Raw genomic sequence first — 19364 nt, forward strand, 5'->3', positions numbered from 1 at the left:
GGTGTTTGACGGAAGGCAAGGAGAACCATGGGGCAGGGTCCAGGATGCTCAGATTACTTCCACCAGACCTCCCCTTTCATGATGTAACCATGATGTATTAGTGATGTAGTTGGGGGGGGGGAGTAACATAGGGATTAGCAGCAAATAAAAGTTTGGGTGCTCTTTTGTTCGGGGCTTCCATCTTGTTTCACCTTGTGGCAGGTGGAAGTCCTGTCACGACAGTCTTCAATACTCTGGTATTCCTTGCTGGTGTCCTTGTTTTTTTGTCCAAGGGGCCACTCAGATTTCTCCATTAACAACCATTTCCAAAAATAGGCTGAGTCAGCATGCAGATATGTTTTCACCACAACACAGATCAAAACATCCATAATTGAGTCCACATAACTCCATACCCTCCAAGGTGTCTCTGATGAACACAGAGACATCCTAAGGAAAAGTGGGACATTCCAAGATCAAATCAGAAACTGGGATGGCTTCTGTAAATCTGGGACTGTCCCTGGAAAATAGGGACACTGATGCTTTGCCCCCCACCCACTTTGACCTCACCCACTACTGCTGGTATGTGTTTCTCAATCACTTTCTCCTGAAGGAATGCAGTCCCCCAACTGCCCAAAAGATTGCCCACCTCTGCTATGAGGTGAGACAGAGAGTCCAAGAACATTGTGCAGGGATCAATGTGAGCATGGGATTATACCTGGCCTTCCCACTTCCAGATCCAGGAGTCTGCCAGCTGCAGTGGCGTAGCGTGGGGGGTGCAGGGGGGCCCGGCCGCACCGGGCGCAACATCTGGGGGTTAGGGTTAGGGGGCGCAAATCCACGGGTTAGGGGGCGCAAATTACTTGCCTTGCCCCGGGTGCTGACAACCCACGCTACGCCACTGGTCAGCTGGACTCCTTTGGCACCCACCAGTGTATCTCAACTAGCAAAAAAGACACTGAGATGCCTTAACTCAGGTGGTGCCCTGTGGTAAACTCTGCTCTGTTGGTGTAATCCCTTCATCTTTATGCTAGTCAGTAGATACAACTTTTCCCCAAAGAGATTCCTCTGAAAGTTCAGCGGCCTGATCAGGGAGCTTAGTATAGAAATCCTGTCAAGCTGCGGTGTTGATGGTTTTCAGTTGGTCCTTAGCACAGATGAGTGAGTCATAGACTGTACTCAGTAACCTTGAAGGTTTTCACAATAGGCTTCGCAGCCAGCCACAGAAGCAATAGGGAGGGAAGTTGGCCCATCTCTTCAGGAACTGAAAATAACTGGAGAGTAAAATAATCCATGCTTGTTCTGGGGAAAACCTTCATGTGGTGCAATGCTCCTTTGAGTCCAACAGCCGTTCTGAAGGTTCCTCTGGAATGATGATGATGATTAATTTCATACTGCTTTATATTTTTAAGAGGAAAGAATCACAACACATTAAAAAATCGAAAAAACAATCCAGAATAAAACATGACTGAAGAAAGTCAAATATAAAGTATACTTCCAAAGCAACATAATTAACAGGAAACTAAAATATTATGTTAAAGGTTTCAAAATAATGCATTACAAAGGAGGTCAATTACAGAATGCACATTAACACAGCAAAGTTAACAAAAAGAAATCTTAAAACATTTCAGAATAAAACACTTCTAAATGAAGTCAAATATAAACTGCACATTTAAAACAATATAATTAATAATAAAAATTAATAAAACTGCATAATTAATAGCCAAGTCAGTGTCAAAAGTGGGTAGAACAGCCCTGACGAAATATTCCATGGACCCATCTTATTTTGATGCTTGCAAGTTGTTTTAAATTGTTTCTATTTTTTTAATGCTGTAACCTGCCACCGGACCTTAAGGTGAAGTGTGGATTTGTAAATAAATTATAATAGTTATTAATTATATTAATAATAATGCTGAGAACAGGAATGGGCACCCTGTGGCTCTCTAGATGGTGTTAAACTTCAACTTTGATCACCCCATAAAGCAATATATATTTAAAAATTACTATTTTATTTTTATGAATGTATTTTTAACAGCAGCAACAACAATAGGTAGCCCATCAACATTTAGAAAGCCCCACAGGCTTCCCATCACTGGCTGTGAATAACCCCTAGTAACCCAAACAACCACAACTGCCTGACTCAGCGTAAGGCAAGCTTCCTTTGTTCCTACTTCTTGGGGAAAACAGCATCAGCATGAAATGAAATGCACTTCCCTAATGGGTGGTAATAAAGTGTCTTCTAGGCTGACTCCATTGAGCGTGCCTCATTTGTGTGTGTGCTCTCTGGTTCAGGCCAATGGGGAGCACATGATTTCTCCCAAAGCATCCTGGGAATTGTAGTTCCTCCCTCACGGAGCCACAATTCTAAGCACCCTTAATATACCACAGTTCCCAAGATTCTTTGGGAGAAGTTATACATGCTTTGACTATGTGGTACAGATTTAGGCCTTAGTTTACATGCTGCTGTGGTTCGCCAGAAGCGGCTTAGTCATGCTGGCCATATGACCCGGAAGCTGTACGCTGGCTCCCTCGGCTAGTAAAGCAAGATGAGTGCCGCAACCCCAGAGTCGGTCACGACTGGACCTAATGGTCAGGGGTCCCTTTACCTTTACCTTTATCTGCATTTTAAAATCCTTCTAAGTGACCCAGCAAGTAGACTGCATTCCAGACATACTAATCCTTATATCTGATTATCCACATTTCCCCCATCCAAAGCAGCTGGTCTCAGTGACTGGAAGACCTGGGTGTTGCAATACGGTTGTTTGAAAAGGAGAAACTTGCATTCTGGAGAATTTTGTTGATTGCTGTTATGAATGACTCAACCAACACAGTGAGATAGATGCACACACACACACACAGAGAGAGAGAGAGAGAGAGAGAGAGAGAGAGAGAGAGAGAAGATTTGCTTGGATTATCAACAATCTTGCCTATATCAACCAAGAAGCAAACTGTAGCCTTGAGATCAATCCCCACAATCTCTGTGATGACCCACAAACCCCAGGCTCCAAGAAATGCAAACCGTGTTATCTTCCTTAAATATTGACTGAGACTGTAATAATCTCTGGAAAATAAGCACATTCTAAAAATAGGTGATTGCTAATTTAACAACACTACTTGGTGCATAGGAGCCAGAGAAAAGGCTGCTTTTGAGAACCGGGAAGCACATTTAATGATAAAAAGGTGATTTCTGTGGCTGAAGATAGCTACTCATTGGAGCTAAACCCAAGATTTTATAGACTCATTATCTAGTTAAATGCAATCAAGTAGGAACGGACAGTTATCTGCCTCAACTCTCCTTTCAGTCCTATGAGATCCTGTTGCAAGTGAGACCATCTTGGCTGTGAGTCCTGCAAGACCTGTTTCCTGGCTTGCTAAGCCTTTTTTTCAACCTGGTTGGGAAGAGCAGGACCCTCACTGACTGCAGCTGCAAAAGCTGAGGCTGCAGAACAGACTCTTCGGCTGGGGTATTGTTTGGGGTTTTTTGTTGCTGTTGCTGATACTAATTTTCTTACACCTTCCTTTTTAGATCTGTTTGCGATTTATGTGGAAATTGTTCAGATATGGTTGTGTAGTTGCTGATGGTTGTCGAACCGTAAATAAATGGTTTATGACTACTTTTGTTATGTTTGTAATTATATAAACTCTTTTGTGCTGTAAGGCGCCTTGAGCATGGTTTTAACTATGGAAAGACGGCATACAAGTCAAATGACGATGGTGATGATGCAAAAACAAAAACAAAAAAACCACAGGGAAGGGGAACTCTGGAGGGAGAGGGGTTTATGGGAGGAAAAGAAAATGTATGCATATGCACACCCAAACTCTATCTGTTTCCAATAGTACTTAGATATTTCCATGCTACTAGGCTTCAACAAACATGATATTGTATTTACGCGAATCCAATGCACCATCAAATCTAATGCAAACCTCAATTTTCAAAACCTTGAAACCAAAGAAGTATTTGCTAGTGAATGTAAATGTGCCATCAAGTCTAATGCGAACCCTACTTTTCATGACATAATTTGGCCAAAAATGGAGCACATTACTGTCAGGGAACTGACATCTAAAGCACCGGAGGCGCAAAGGCTCACTGAGGGTGAGAGAGCAGTAGCAGCGGAAGAGGGAACCAGTAGAGGGCGAGCAAGAACTCCAAGGGAAAGTGAGTCGGAGGGATGGCTCAGAGACGCTTCAAGCGAAACCAGTGGGGAGGTCTCAGGACCTCCTATAGGGACACCCACACCTCGACGGAAACTGTCACGCCGAGAGGCCAGACGACGTGTTTCCGTTAAGGAGCTTTTATGTTGGAAACGTTTCCGAAAGCAGCCACTTTTGGATTCTACTAGTGATTGACGCAGCCATGCTGGAGGGGCTCCGTCACAGGCAGAGGTTTGAAAGCCTGATCAAACTCTGAGGGACTTGCATTTTACGCACAAGCAGCTCATCGTCCCATCACAGCAATCCGAAAGTCTCCGAAAGCCAGCTTGTGCAGGGGGAAGCATCATGAGCAATCCAGCCGGAACCGGGGAAGCAGGAGCAGCTGGAGGAGGTCCAAGCCTGGAAGAAAGGTACAGGGCGTTGGAGATCCAGTTGGCGCTGCAAACGGCGAGGCTTGAGGAGAGGAGGGCTCAGGATGCAGAAAAGGGAAAGGAGAAAACCACCCCGCTCGCCAGAAAGGTGCCAGGATTGGTGCAGAAATTCGGGGGGGATCCCAGGAACTATCATGCCTTTAGAACAGAGATGCAATACGCTCTAAACTTGCAGTTTGATGACTTCCCCGATGAGGAATCGTGAGTGGCGTATGTGATTGGCCATCTCGAATCCGGGGCGAAAGATTGGGTTAGACCCCTGATGGCAGCGAATAATGAGATCTTAAAGGACACGAGGAAGTTTTTTCGTGCCATGGACCTGATGTTTTCCAGCGATATTGAGCAGGGGGTGGTGCGAAGGCAGTTAATGGCTTGCCAGCAAGGAAGCAGATCTGTCCGTGAGTACTGGACTGAATTTACCATGTTGATTCACAAATTGGGGTGGGACCTATCGGCGGAGCCCATCCAAATGCTTTTCGAAGAGGGGCTTTCTTCAACCGTCAAAGATGAGCTTTCCCGGGGCCCCAGGGCGGAGTCTATGGACCAGTTAACCAAATCTGCGCTGGCCATAGGAGCGCGCCAGGAGGCGAGGGCTATGGAAAAGCGGGAAGGGAAAGGAGACCGTTGGAGGGAGTTCCGCATTCCAGACATTCCAGAGCCACCTTTCCCGCCGGCAGAGCCGATGGAAGTTGGAACAGCGCGGGCGCGCGCAGTTTCAAATCCCAGTGAAGGGCGGAAAAAGGAGGGAAAGAGCGCCAAGAGATGTTATCTCTGCCAACAGCCAGGGCACTTTGCCAGAGTTTGCCCACAAAGAAAGGAATGGCAAGGGATGGCAGGAGCTGTTGGGGGAAAGGAAGAGGAAGGCAAGGAGCAAGTAAAAGCCAACGCCTGGCTGCCACCGTTGGGGCACAGCAGCCAGGCCAAAGAGCAATGAAAGTGCCCATGCCAGAACCCCCCAGACCCGCTTTAGTGATAGAGGTGTTACTAGAACTGCCAAACGGACACCCACTAAAGGTCAAGGCGCTTTTGGATTCAGGCAGCTCCTGTAATTTCATGAGTAAGGAGTTTGCAGCTGAGCACCAGATACAGACTATCCCTTTAAGTAACCCCTTGCAGGTGACTACGATTGACGGCAGAGAGCTGTTGGGGGGAGAAGTTAGCCAACAGACTGTCCCGATGATAATGAGAGTGGCAAGGCACACCGAACAGATAGCGTTTAATGTGGCCATCCTGGGAGGAGCGCCCATCATTTTGGGGATGAGCTGGCTGGCGCTACACGATCCGCTAGTGGGCTGGCATCAGAGGGTGGTCTCCTTTGGGTCAGCGCATTGCCTAGAACACTGCAAGGAGGGGAAGGTTTCGGGAGGAGACAGAGTCACCCTAGCGGGGATGGAAGTGATGGACAAAGGGAAGGTGCCCCCGCAATACGCAGATCTGAGCAACGTATTCAGCGAAAGGGAAGCAGACAAACTGCCACCGCATAGACCCTTTGACTGTCAAATCAACCTACTCCCAGGGGCCCAACTCCCAGTAGGCAAGCTGTACGCCATGTCAGACAGGGAGATGCAGGAGCTAAGGGAGTTCATTGACAAAAACTTGAAGCGAGGTTTCATCAGAGAGTCCCGAGCGGTGGGGGGCAGCCCAGTGTTCTTTGTGGACAAAAAGAACACAGACAAACCGAGACTGGTGTGTGACTTCAGGGCCCTCAATGCAGTGTCGGAGCCCCTGGCTTTCCCTATGCCCCGAATTGATGACATTTTGACCAGAGTAAGGAAGGGAAAGATTTTTACAAAACTGGACCTGCGGGGGGCGTACAATCTGATACGCATAAGGAAGGGAGATGAATGGAAGACCACCATGTTTACCCCGTTGGGAGCCTTTGAATACCTCGTTATGCCCTTCGGTCTACAAGGGGGCTCCGCGTGTTTTCAAGCTTTTATAAACCACGTTCTGGGACCTTTGCTCTACAAGAATTGTGTGGCCTTTTTAGACGACGTGTTGGTGTATTCGGAAAATGAGGAACAGCATGTGAGGGACGTTCGAGAAGTGTTGGGCAGGCTGCAAGCCAACCAGCTGTGGGTGAAACTGGAGAAGTGCCAGTTTCATACCAAGGAGGTGGAATTCCTGGGGTACCGCTTGTCAGACAAGGGATTGGCCATGGATCCAGGCAAGGTCCAAGCGGTACTGGAATGGAAGACACCGAAGACCAAGAAGGACGTGCAAAGATTCTTGGGATTTGGGAACTTTTATCGGAAGTTCATCAAGAACTTTGCCCACTTGACGGCGCCCATCACCGACTGTCTCAGCAGCAAGAAGAAATTTGTTTGGACGGCAGAGGCGGATCGAGCCTTTGAAGAACTGAAAAGGGCTTTCGCCTCGGAAGAACAACTTCTGCATGTGGATTTACGAAAACCCATGAGAGTGGAAACAGATGCATCCGACCGGGCGGTAGGGGCGCTCCTTCTTCAACCGGGGAGGAGTGCGTCGGAGTGGAGACCGTGTGCCTTCTTCTCGCGGAAGCTGAATAAGTCCGAGAGGAATTACACGGTGTATGACAGGGAACTACTTGCCATTCACGAAGCATTCCGGAGGTGGAGACATTTATTAATTGGGGCACAACACAAGGTGCAAGTGTGCACCGACCACAAAAATTTAGAGTATTGGAGAACAGCTCGAGTGCTCAACCAACGACAAGTGAGATGGGCACAGGAATTCTCCAAATTTAACTTTGAGATTTGTTATGTGCCAGGCCCAGAAAACGTCAGGGCGGACGCGCTCTCACGCAAACCAGAATATTGGGAAGGGGAGGGGGTGATCGAAGAGAGACATGTCATCCCGGAGGACCGCTGGGTGTGTGGGGCGGCGATGGTGGGGCAACGAGAACTGGTGGAGGAAACGGAAAATGATGAATATGCCCAGGATAAGCTCAGAGGTCTCAGGGGGGAGGGCGAGAGCCCCGGAGGTTTTGAGGAAAGAAATGGGGCATTGTATTACAAAGGGGCACTGTATATACCCGAAGGTGAATTGAGGGGGAGAGTACTCAAGCAGTTGCATGATAGCCCCACGGCGGGACATTTTGGGCAACACAAGACCATGTGGTTGGTTACCAGGGAATTTTGGTGGCCTAAGGTGAGGGAAGATGTAAGGGAGTATGTAAGAGGGTGTGACCAATGTCAGCGAGCCAAAGGGGAAAGAAGGGCGCCGGCAGGGTTATTAGAACCTTTACCCACACCAGAACGGCCTTGGGAAGCGATATCAATAGATTTTATGACGGATCTGCCAAGGTCCAAGGGGAAAACAGCCATCATGGTAGTAGTAGACCTGTTAACTAAGATGTGCCACTTTGTAGCATGCTCACATGCAGTCACAGCGGAAGAAACGGCGAAGTTGTTTGTGGAACATATCTTTAGGTTGCACGGGGCTCCCTCGAGGGTGATCTCAGATCGAGGCAAACAATTTACTTCCAGGTTCTGGAGGAAGCTCATGAGCTTGTTACACGTGGAAGTCAATTTTTCAACTGCCAGGCACCCTGAAACCAACGGGCAGGCGGAAAGGGCAAATGGCATTCTTCAACAATATCTTAGGTGTTATGTCAATGACAGAGAGAACGATTGGGTCGAAAAGTTGGCGTTGGCAGAATTTGCCTACAATAATGCGGAGAATGTGTCCACAGGGATGAGTCCCTTTTTGGCTAATTACGGGTGTCACCCCAGGGCATTTCCAGGGGAAGGAGGGGAGAGATGGAGCGTCCCAGCGGCTGAACATTTTGTAGAAGAGATGGAAGCCATCCATCAGCAGCTCCAGCTCAACTTAGAAAGGGCTAAGGCACAATATAAGAAGCAGGCAGACAAGAACAGAAGGGAAGGTGAAACCATAAGGGTGGGGGATCAAGTGTGGTTGTCAACCCAAGGGTTGCCGTTCAAAGGGGGTTGTAAGAAACTGAGGCCCAGAAGATTGGGACCCTTTGAGGTGATTCAGCAGGTCAACCCGGTAGCTTTCAAACTCCGATTACCCAATCACATGAAATTGCACCCAGTGTTCCACAGGTCGTTACTGTCACCATACAGGGGAGGAGGTGAAGGGGAGCACGTCAGGGGACCAGCCTTGGAAGAGAGGGAACGCCGCAACCATGTAGCGGAAATCCTCGATTCCAGGTGGAAGGGAAATCAGGTGGAGTATTTAGTGGCGTGGGAAGGGGAACCGGAGTCAGAAAACACCTGGGTAAGTGCGCAGGAAGTCAATGACGAGGTTTTAACAGAAACGTTCCATCAAAGGTTCCCGAGGAAACCTCAGCCGATAGCAAGGTTTAGGAGGGAGTATTTCGGCACCACCGATGAGGAAGAGGAAATGGAAGGGTTCGCGGAGTCGGAGTTGGAAGAGGGAGTGGACTCTGATGACGAAGAGTACCTAGAGAGTAGGAACAGCAACAAGTGGAAGGAAGTGTTCGCGACGTCGGAAGATGAGGGAGGTTCTTTCAAGGGTTTTACCTCCTCACCGCCAGTAGGAGAGGAGACGGGAGGGGGTGAAGGGGGCCCTGGAGGGGAGGTGGATGTCAGGGAACTGACATCTAAAGCGCCGGAGGCGCAAAGGCTCACTGAGGGTGAGAGAGCAGTAGCAGCGGAAGAGGGAACCAGTAGAGGGCGAGCAAGAACTCCAAGGGAAAGTGAGTCGGAGGGATGGCTCAGAGACGCTTCAAGCGAAACCAGTGGGGAGGTCTCAGGACCTCCTATAGGGACACCCACACCTCGACGGAAACTGTCACGCCGAGAGGCCAGACGACGTGTTTCCGTTAAGGAGCTTTTATGTTGGAAACGTTTCCGAAAGCAGCCACTTTCGGATTCTACTAGTGATTGACGCAGCCATGCTGGAGGGGCTCCGTCACAGGCAGAGGTTTGAAAGCCTGATCAAACTCTGAGGGACTTGCATTTTACGCACAAGCAGCTCATCGTCCCATCACAATTACATTCAAGTAAATATGGTAGGTTCTGGGATCCCTTTCTGGAAATGTGAACATGTACTAGCTGCTTATTGTATCAAGTCTTGTCCATGTCTGCCCAGGACTTAATAAACACCCTTCTGAATCTGTGCTCACACATACAAATGCAAAACTGCTCAAGTTGACCCATATCTGATCATTCATTTTATAGCAGATTACACACTGGCATTCTTCCATAATAGCTCTCTGTTGCCCTCTGCCGTCCAGCAACACCATTGGCACCTGGGTGAGAAAATAAGGAAATCACTGTCCATTCTCCATCTTCCTTCCCTCCTGCTGTGTTTACTATCTAGCCTCAATTCTAGACAACTCAAAAGCTTGCACAATGTGATATTTTGTTTGGCTTAGTAAAAGTATTGCCCTACAAAGGATTTTGGAAGTTTCCAATGGGTCAAACCAACTACGTACTTTACCTTGTTGTGTGAACTCTGAAAGAGTAGCACTGCTGAGCTGGCTTTCCAGAGTCATTTTTCCATGGGAGGTGCAACATTTCTGTGCAACTTTCCAAGGAACAAGATGCTAGTGGTGAGCAGGGTCAGGGAAGGGGGGCGGAATGGGTGGAGCAACACATGTACTTATTTCTGTACAGTGTGCTGTACAGCCAGAGAAAGGAAAATGGCAGGTGGCAGGTGAAAACACTCAAGGAGGATGCAAAGCAGGGCTGGTGAGGGCAAGACCTATGGAGAGGGGGTGTGGCTAGAGAGAATCGCAGTGACTGGAGAGAGTAGCTTAGAAGGCTGCATCTGGCTTCAAGTCTTCCGAGCAAAGAAACAAGAAGGCATGCTGCCCTTCATCCCATTCGTAATGTTTGGCACAAACATTCTGCACATGCAGAGGGCTGGATCATGTGATCTTTTCCTTTTGAGGGGATAGGATTGTATGATTCAGCCTTCAGGCATGCAGGTATCCGGCTAGTGTACCTGTGTGACATTGGAAAACCTAATGGGAGCTGGAGGTCCAGTCCCCCCCCCCAACCCCGTGTTAGGAACACCTTTCATGGAAGATGAACTATGTCCCATGTAAGCATCCTAGCCGGCCCAAAACAAACATCATCTGGACAGAGAGTGTGTTAGGTGCAAATATAGGACACGTTCAAATCATTTACCAGAACATCAAACCCTTCTGACAGCCAGGTACAGTTTGCAGTGGGGGGAGTTCTTATAATATTTATTTTGACTGAGAAATGATGCCTGGTTTGCTTGCTTGTGGATTCCTATTTAGCATTCCACTGTCTGTTGCATAGGGACTATGTGAGCAAAACAGTTAATCAGGGATGGCAAACTGGTGTGTTGCTGGTCTCAACACCATATCCTCCAGCATTTCTCTGATGACAATAAGGATGTCCTATTCAATAATAATAATAATAATAATAATAATAATAATAATAATAATAATACCCCACCCATCTGACTGAGTTGCCCCACTCTGGGCAGATTCCAGCATATGTAAAAACATTAAACATTAAAAAAACCCTTCCCTATAAATCACAAACTGGGACAGCTTCTGTAAATCTGGGACTGTCCCTGGAAAATAGGGACACTTGGAGGCTTTGAAACACCCATCAGCTGCAGCCCAAGTATAGTCAGTGGTCAGGATGATGGGAGTTGTAGTCTAACAACATCTGGGCAGCCACGTTTCCCACCCCCGCTATATATGAAAAAATTATATGGATTGGCATATTTGGTATTAGGCTCTAGGGCTATCAGGTGATTCCTGAAGAAAGAATTTTTTTTCTTTATTTTACTGACGTGCCTTAGGAACGTGAAATTTGAAAAAACACTGGTTTAAATGTCCAGATAGCATCCATATTGCTCACTGGATTGTACTACTTGGCTTGAAGCATTCTGTCAAATACATGTCAAAGGCTAATTGGGTTGTGAGCCTTCCTTCCACAGCGGCCTACATCAAAGCTATGCCCCAGATCTGGCAACTGTAGATTGAACAGATATAAATAATGTAAAGGTCTATCGATCTGGGAGCCTGCAAAGTTGCTTCCAAATGCATCTCTATGGGAACCAACTTGGTCTACATTTTCTTCATTCCACACCCCGTGTGATACTGACCCACCTTTGAACAAGTGCAGCCGTAATAAGAAAAGAAAATCACCAGCTGAAATCAACACAATGACTTCCTATGGTGTTAAGACAAAAGTAATTACTTAATGGTTATTTTGATTGATCATTGAATGGCCACAGTGCCGGCCCTGCCAGGAGGCACATTGAGCATCATGCCTCAGGCAGCAAATTGGTAGGGGTGACCGAAGTATGTACACTGCCACTTGCCATTTAAAGCACATGACTTCCTCTAAAGAATCATCAGAACTGTAGCTTCCCCCTCACAGAGCTACAATTCTCATTACCTTTAACAAACTACAATTCCCAGGATTCCTTAGGGGGAGTCATGTGCTCTGTATGCTGGAGGTGCTTTAAGCATATGGTGTGGATCTGCCCTACGCGGTAAGAGGAAAAACTCACCAGAGACAAGAAACAAAGAAAGACAGCAAACAAAAAACGTAGGACTCCAGCGCATGTCAGCATCTATGAACAAGTGCACAAATTGCAGCTTTGCTTGTAGTCAACCGCATTGATTAAGCACTGCTCAGACTTTCAGAGGCTTGGGCCCACGGGAGCATCTTTGTATTGGGCAGCTCAAGGCTTTTGCAGCTGCATAGAAATAATCTTTGGATGTATCTGATGTCTGTAGGATGTCATTCTTGCTGCTGCTTTCCCCCTCCATTCCTAACATAAGTCAGCCCTGCCATTCTTCTCCTCCACTTTGAAGATGCATAAATCACACTGATACAATTAACTGTATCTAAGCCTGTTCTACCTGCAATAGCTACTTTTTCACTTATTAGAAGTCACAGTGTTCTATTGAGCTCCCTACTATCGTTATCTGGCCAGTCTCTTGTGTGTATACTGATCAGAGCCACATATTTTACTGCTTAGGCATCATCTGTCCTGTCGTATGCCTCACTGAGATTTTGAAATTAAAAACAACAAGAAGTCACAGTTCTGCCTCAGTGTAGTCAGATATAATGCTAATGTCACAGAAGCCAGGAAACCTGTGGGGTAGTTTATTAAGATAACCATTCAGCTTCTACCCTATTTACTTAGCCAAGCTGACAACAACTTCCTATCCATTGTTTCAATGGCCCAGATAGTTGTAAATGGGATGTAAATTATCTCCACTGAGACTGGATTCAACCACAACTTATGTTACATTGATTAGTTTGTATAGTGCATATGAAGTGAGGCGCACGACCCCCTTCTCACATGAACCCAGGAACATGGAAGTCGCTTCCATGTGATGCAAAGCAGCCTTATGCTGCTGGATTGTGTGTGTGTGTGTACATGTATGTGAATGGAGCAAACGAGTATGCGGGACGGAGCCAGGGTTTGTGGGTCTTTTCCACCCAGTCAGAGTCCTTTCATTCAATGGGGTGTCAGTTGGGTGGGAACGGCCTGCACAAGCCATGTGGTTGCTTCATTCACACACACACACACACACACACACACACACACACACACACACACGTCTCACCAGTGGAAGACCTCATTAAAAGGAAGCGACTCCCACACATAGGCACCTAATATTAAACATGATGCAGAAAAAGAGGACAGAGAGGTGGTTTCCCCTCCTCTCTTATAACACGAGAGTGATCCAAGGAAACGGAATGTTGGAAGATTCAGGACAAGCAAAAGAAAATGTTTCTTCACACCGCACACCACTTTAAAAGGTGGTTAGATAAAATTTTTGGAGGTGAAAGCTATCAGTGGCTACTAGCCACAATATGTAAAAGGTAAAGGTAAAAGACCCCTGGATGGTTAAGTCCAGTAAAGGCGATTATGGGGTCGCTGCGCTCATCTCTCTTTCAGGCCGAGGGAGCTGGCGTTTGTCCGTAGACAGCTTTCTGGGTCATGTGGCCAGCAGGACTAAACCACTTTTGGTACAACGGGACACAGTGATGGAAACTAGAGTGCACATAAATGCTGTTTACCTTCCCACTTCAGCGATGCCTATTTATCTACTTGCACTGGCATGCTTTCGAACTGCTAGATTGGCAGGAGCTGGGACAGAGCAATGGGAGCTCTCCCCATCACGGGGATTCGAACCACCAACCTTGATCGGCAAGCCCATGAGGCTCAGTGGTTTAGACCACAGCACCACCCACGTCCCATAAACACGTTTATGTACCAGTTGTTGGGAATCGCAAGCGGGGAGGGTGCTGTTGCACTCATGCCCTGCTTGTGGGCTTCTCGTAGGTATTGGCATGGCTACTGTGAGAAGAGGATGCTGGAAGAAAAGGGCATTTGGCCTGATCCAGCAGAGAGAGAGAAGGCGTGTGTGTTCTAATTCATGACTTTCTCCATGCGGTCAGATGTTGACCAAATGGAAGTTTATGCTATCTGGTCTCAAAATACTCAGATTTAGTGCAGATGCTCAGATTCACCACATGGCTGAAAGATTCACAAAACATACCCTTATTGTTTAAGGCACCATTCCACTCTGTGGCTCATGCTGTGTAATGCTTCACTCCTTCTTTTCTTCTGGGCTGAAAGGGATGACGTGTTGTTCCTTGACGTGTTTCTAAAAGTAATTTAATCAAATGCTTCCTGCTTTAATTTTACACTGTTACAAAATCCCCAAGGCCATTTATAATACACATTCAAATGATAAAACAACCTAAAACAAATACCACCCTCCAAAAAAAGATAGAAGAGCAGTAGAAGTATATAAACCAGCAGAACTGCATGTAAAATTCTTAGGAGCACAAAATTTCAGAGAGAGAGAGAGAGAGAGAGAGAGAGAGAGAGAGAGAGAGAGAGAGAGAGAAAAGAAAGTAGTAATAATAACTTTTAAAAAATAGCACCCCCCCCCCAAATCTCCCAATGTTCATGTGGGCAGACTGAGAAGCAGATTTGGGTGACAGCCGGTTGCTAGGGTGCCCTCTGCATGGGCTTTAGAAAGATGCCCGCTCCTGACCAATCCCCCATCCTGCTTTCTGCCGTGCTTGACACTCATTGGGCACCACAGCTGCCACTCAGGTAGGTCACTGAGCTTTCCCCCCTTCTTTCCAGCCTATCAGCGGTTGGTTTAGAGGACACTTGCCTTGTACTGGGTGCTGGCAACCCACACTATGCTACTGCTTCTAAGTGTCACACAGGTTAGAGTTCTACTGGTAATGAGAAACATACCATGATTGATTCCCCACCTCAAGAAATATAGAAAATAGGAACTGGGTTGTTTTCATATTAGCAAAGTTGGAGATCAACTTTAGGTGGTAGATAGATTTAAAAAATGTCTACCCAGACATGCAATTTTACTATGTACTGTATATTTGCTTTCAAAACTGTTTTGTTTGTTTTTTTAAATAAAGTCTGTTGATTTTATCAGTATTTTCTTATGACTAGTTAACATTATTTTATTAAACTTACATTGGGATTTTTGTTTTGTTTGTTTGTTACAAAACAAACCTAACTAACATATAAATTTCATTAAATATAAATGCAATAGAAGCCAGATTGGGTAGCTTTATATTGCTGCTGTCCCCCCACTCTTTTTAGTGATTAAAAAGTAGACCCCTTTTCCATGTAACAGCTTAACTGGCACACATGTCTGATTTGGCCCTTAGGAAGCCTTGGAACAAATAATATAAAGCAATCCTGTATTATTAATCCCATAAAACAAATCATCATTGCAAGATGATACCAAAGGCCACCCATATGAGTCTGGCTGAGATTTTGGTATTTTGCAGTTCATACCTACTTCATTAAATTACATCAACTCTCAAAAAGCACCTCTTCTGTTCTAAACCACACTGGTGTAAAATCATTTTGCAGTAGATCTATGGCAAATTGCTAACAATTTTTTTTTTTTTTTTGCAGAAGTAGATGCTTCTACTAAGCCTGTGCATTATAAATTAATGGCATTGCATCAAATACCCCGAGTCTCATCATAAACAGAAAGGGATAGCTACCAACCACCTGTTACTCCATCTGTGGACCTTTAGAGTTTTGCCAGGCAACAGTGAATTAAACAAACACCATCAGAATAAGTGTCCAATGAGGCTTGCACAGCTGTGGTTATATATTAAAGATATTTATCAGATACACAGGAGCATATATGCATCTTTCTTCTTCAGAGCACTTCACAATCGAACAGTATGGACAATGCACAAAGGTGCCTTTTGTTAATGGATGCAATGAGCTATAAAACCCTAAACAATTCAGGGAGCGACTATAAATGTCAAAGCCTACTAAAAGTAGAATTACAGAATATTTGAAAACTCTTTTTTTAAAGCAATTAGCTGTGGTACCTCTGTATTTGACAGAAACACCACTGTATTTGTATCATTGTGATATGCCTTAGTAGGTTCAAAAATCCTAAGAACTCTTTCAATGTGGCATGTGGCATTTAGGTTTCCTGTTGTATGCTGGCTGGTTAATTTAAGGGGGGGACCACCTGAAACAAAACTGAGTATGCTCAGTGGCCAAGTGAGGGACAGAAAGGGAGGGAGAAAATAGGGGTGGGGAAGAGAAGGGCAATGGAATGGGGAATCCTTGAAAAGGGCTTGGTTGGAATCTGGAACAGGAGCTCTCCATGATGCAACATTTTGTTGCAAGTTCCCTTACTTAGTACTGTATCTGTTTCTTAGTAGGACAAGTCACAGCCCATTGAGACGTTATTTAGCTTTGGGCTGTGTTCTTCAACCTTGGTTCCCCAATGTGGGTGGACTACAATTCCAATCATCCACACCAGTTTAGCCAAGGATGATGGGAGTTGCAGATGAAGAACATGGGTTTTGGGGGTGTCTGTGCCCAGTGAGCTGTGCCCAAAAACCCTTACAAAAAACCACTTGTCTTATAGATATACAAACCTGCAGTTTACAAAAGGTACCAGAACGTTCAAATAGGCCAAAGTCCACCCATTCAGTGTTGCAAATAAATAATTTAGACCTAACATGTAAGCACAGACCAAAAGGAAAGTTAACAAACAAGCAGTACATAAATACAACTCAAAGGAGCTGGGACCTTCTCTCTAGCTCTGGGCTTCCTACAAGGGGTTAATGATGAGTTCTGCTATCTGCCATGCCCGGATACTTTAAAGACAGTTGCAAAGACCCCAGCGCAATTTCCCCTCTGCATCCTTTCAGAGCAGAGAAAGAAGAATTTCAAAATGAAGATGAAGAGGTGATCGATTAATACCTGGCCCCGGACGGGCCACGTCTGAGGAGGACCCCTGCAGGAGGAACTCGGACCGTCTCTCTGGCTGCTTGCAAATGCCAGAGAGAGGAGCCACGGGGATTTTAAATGTCAGTCTCGGCTGGGTCCTGCTACATCCCTTACTTGGCAGCGGAGAGGAAGGGGAGGTGGAGAGAGAGGCAAGCCTCTGTAACCTTGGCAACGCAGAGAGTGGAAGCAACAATCCCCACCCTGCTTAGGATGCTGGAGAGGAATTTGTTTTCCGCTTTGAGAAAAGCCAGCCGCGAATTAGGCGGCTGCAGCTGAGGGCTGGCCTTGCTGCTGGATCGAGCGCCTTTCCCTTTCCCTTCCTGAATGGGAGGGCCTCCGTTTCTCCAAGTGAGCTCCTCCGATGACGTGCCTGGAGTCGGCTGCTAGCTGCAGTGTCACTGCAATGGCTGAGGGGCGGCTGTTGGATGTTCGCAGTGAGCTCATTTTTCCCAGGAGGAAGGCGAGCATCCAGAGCATCGCCCGGCAACTGCAACCTGCAGGTGAAACCCCTCTCTAGCTCTTTGCCTCAGTTAGGCTGGCCTGAGTCTCCACTTTCAGGGTGTGTACCTGGTGAGCAGCTTTTTTAAAAAAACAAAACCTGTATGGTCGATTCCACCCCTCCTCCTTCTCCTCTTCCCTCCCTCCCTCCCTTGCTTTCACCCCCTCCCCCCCAAAAATAATAATGCTGGACTAGACTTGACGAATCATGCTTGCATCACATCTGGTCCTAAGCCGTTTGGAGAAGAGCATATATAACCTGCAGGGAGAGAACGGACTTTTGGATTGCTTGATTTTTTTCAGTTAGAAAATGCTAAACCTCTTGCAAAATGCAAGGTGAATGGCAACCCCTCCCACTCCCCTCCCCGCGCAAAAAACCCCCCCATGCTGCTTTAAACCTGCCTGCTAGGAACAACCTACAGGTTTTAGGCTGAAGTGCACTGCAATACACGGAATGGTGCTTCCTTCAGGTAAAGCAGACCAGCAATGTGCCCATCATGATGGAACTTGCCTGTAAGGTCAGTCTCTCTGCATATTTTTGCCTCTTTCTGCACCCGAATGGTATCGGTGTCTTTGCACACACAGTTATATAACTGTCTGCTTGTGCATTCTGGAATTAATTCATTGCCAGGTTCTCGGTGTGTTTTTTTGCATGCTATGCTAAGCTATGCCATGATTTGTGTGATGTATCAGATGGCTGTAGCCTGGGTAATAAATATAGGTTGGTAGTGTTATTTCTTTTATGGGGGAAAAATATTTTTAATGGGAAAGAAAAGGCCTTGCCAGATCCACGGCGTTATATTCTATTGCATAATGTAGGGAGCTGCACCCATTTTGATTTGGTTGCTTCAGATACAAATTCTGAGTAGAGCTGTTAGTTACAAGGTCCCACCTGCACTTTCACATATTGAGCATCAGCATTATTATTTGGGGTGGGGGGGTGAAGAGTGAGAGTCTAGCAAATTGCACTGAGCTCTGTGTGCTTCAATTCTCTTCTATAACAATAGAGCCCTCTGGGGTTTAATCTGCAGTTAAAAGGGAATTTCCCATTTTATCACCCCTGTTTCCCTGGTCAGTGATAAATGTCAGTTTGGCCCATTAAGTGGCTGGACCTTCCAGTTCATAAAAGCTCACTAGCTGCAGTCAGCATACAACAATGCAGGTGGAGTTTGGAGTACAAAGATAGCAGGTGCAATTTTTTCCCCTTCTTTTTTTGGATTGTTACTTTCCCCCCTCTGAGCAATCCTGGTAAGATGGGACTTGGTACAATGGGATTCACCTCCATCAATGGTTCCCTTGGGAAAATTGAACAGTTTCTTTCTGCATTCCATTCTGATTTGCTGCTGTTGGCCTTTACCTTCCTGAAGTACTGTGTTGTCAGCAATGTCATCCTTTGCTTTAAATACAGGTTTGTAGGGAGTTCTCTCTGTGTATGTGAAGGACCGGGGTGGAGGGAGGCAAGGTTTGGAAGAGGGAGCTGTCGCTTCAAAGTTTAGTTTCCACTACTTATATGAAATTAACTGTCAGGCATCTCATAAGAAACCAAGGACAACACATATGACAGTAGGAACTGCTCAAGACGAAATGTTAGAAGAGCACTTGAGAAACAGAGCCACTGCAATGTTTAGGGCTGCAATCTGTTAACTGCCTACCTGGGACAAAGCCCCACTGAAGTCCATGGGACTTACATCCAAGTAAACATGGATAGGTTAAAACTTCCCCCATCCCCACAAGAATATTGACCCAGAAGTACAGCTGTAAATGGCAAGTGAATAACATTTTAGATGATTTTCTTGGTGGCCTCAATCTGCCGGATGAATTGAAGAAAGCTTTCATTGTGGATTGCTGTATGAAGATAATAATTTTAAATAACAACCTAGGCTTGCATTTTTTTCAAGCATTTTATCCCTTCTGTGTATCTAATCACAGATATACATTTCAGCATTTTATTTCAGGAGATTAACAATATGTATAAGCAACCTCAGAAATATTTGCTACCATCCAGGGGAATTCTCAAGCTCTGTCTTGTTGGGTATACTAATACATAATATTTCATTTCAGTATTGGGTGGGGGGC

General features: G+C 46.0%; 1 protein-coding gene across 20 annotated transcripts in view; it reads left to right on the top strand.

The window, feature by feature from the left end:
• Positions 1 to 16713: 16713 nt before the first annotated feature.
• The window catches only part of JAKMIP3 (Janus kinase and microtubule interacting protein 3), a 107123-nt gene continuing 104472 nt past the window's right edge, over positions 16714 to 19364 (top strand). For all 20 annotated transcript variants that reach the window (XM_081912662.1, XM_081912645.1, XM_081912646.1 and 17 more), the window contains exon 1: positions 16714 to 17806. The gene's annotated coding sequence lies outside the window, so the exon portion shown is untranslated. The remainder of the gene's footprint in view (positions 17807 to 19364) is intronic.

The sequence above is a fragment of the Podarcis melisellensis genome (genome assembly GCF_964234715.1).
Source record: "Podarcis melisellensis genome assembly, chromosome: 5".
Classification (NCBI taxonomy): domain Eukaryota; kingdom Metazoa; phylum Chordata; class Lepidosauria; order Squamata; family Lacertidae; genus Podarcis; species Podarcis melisellensis.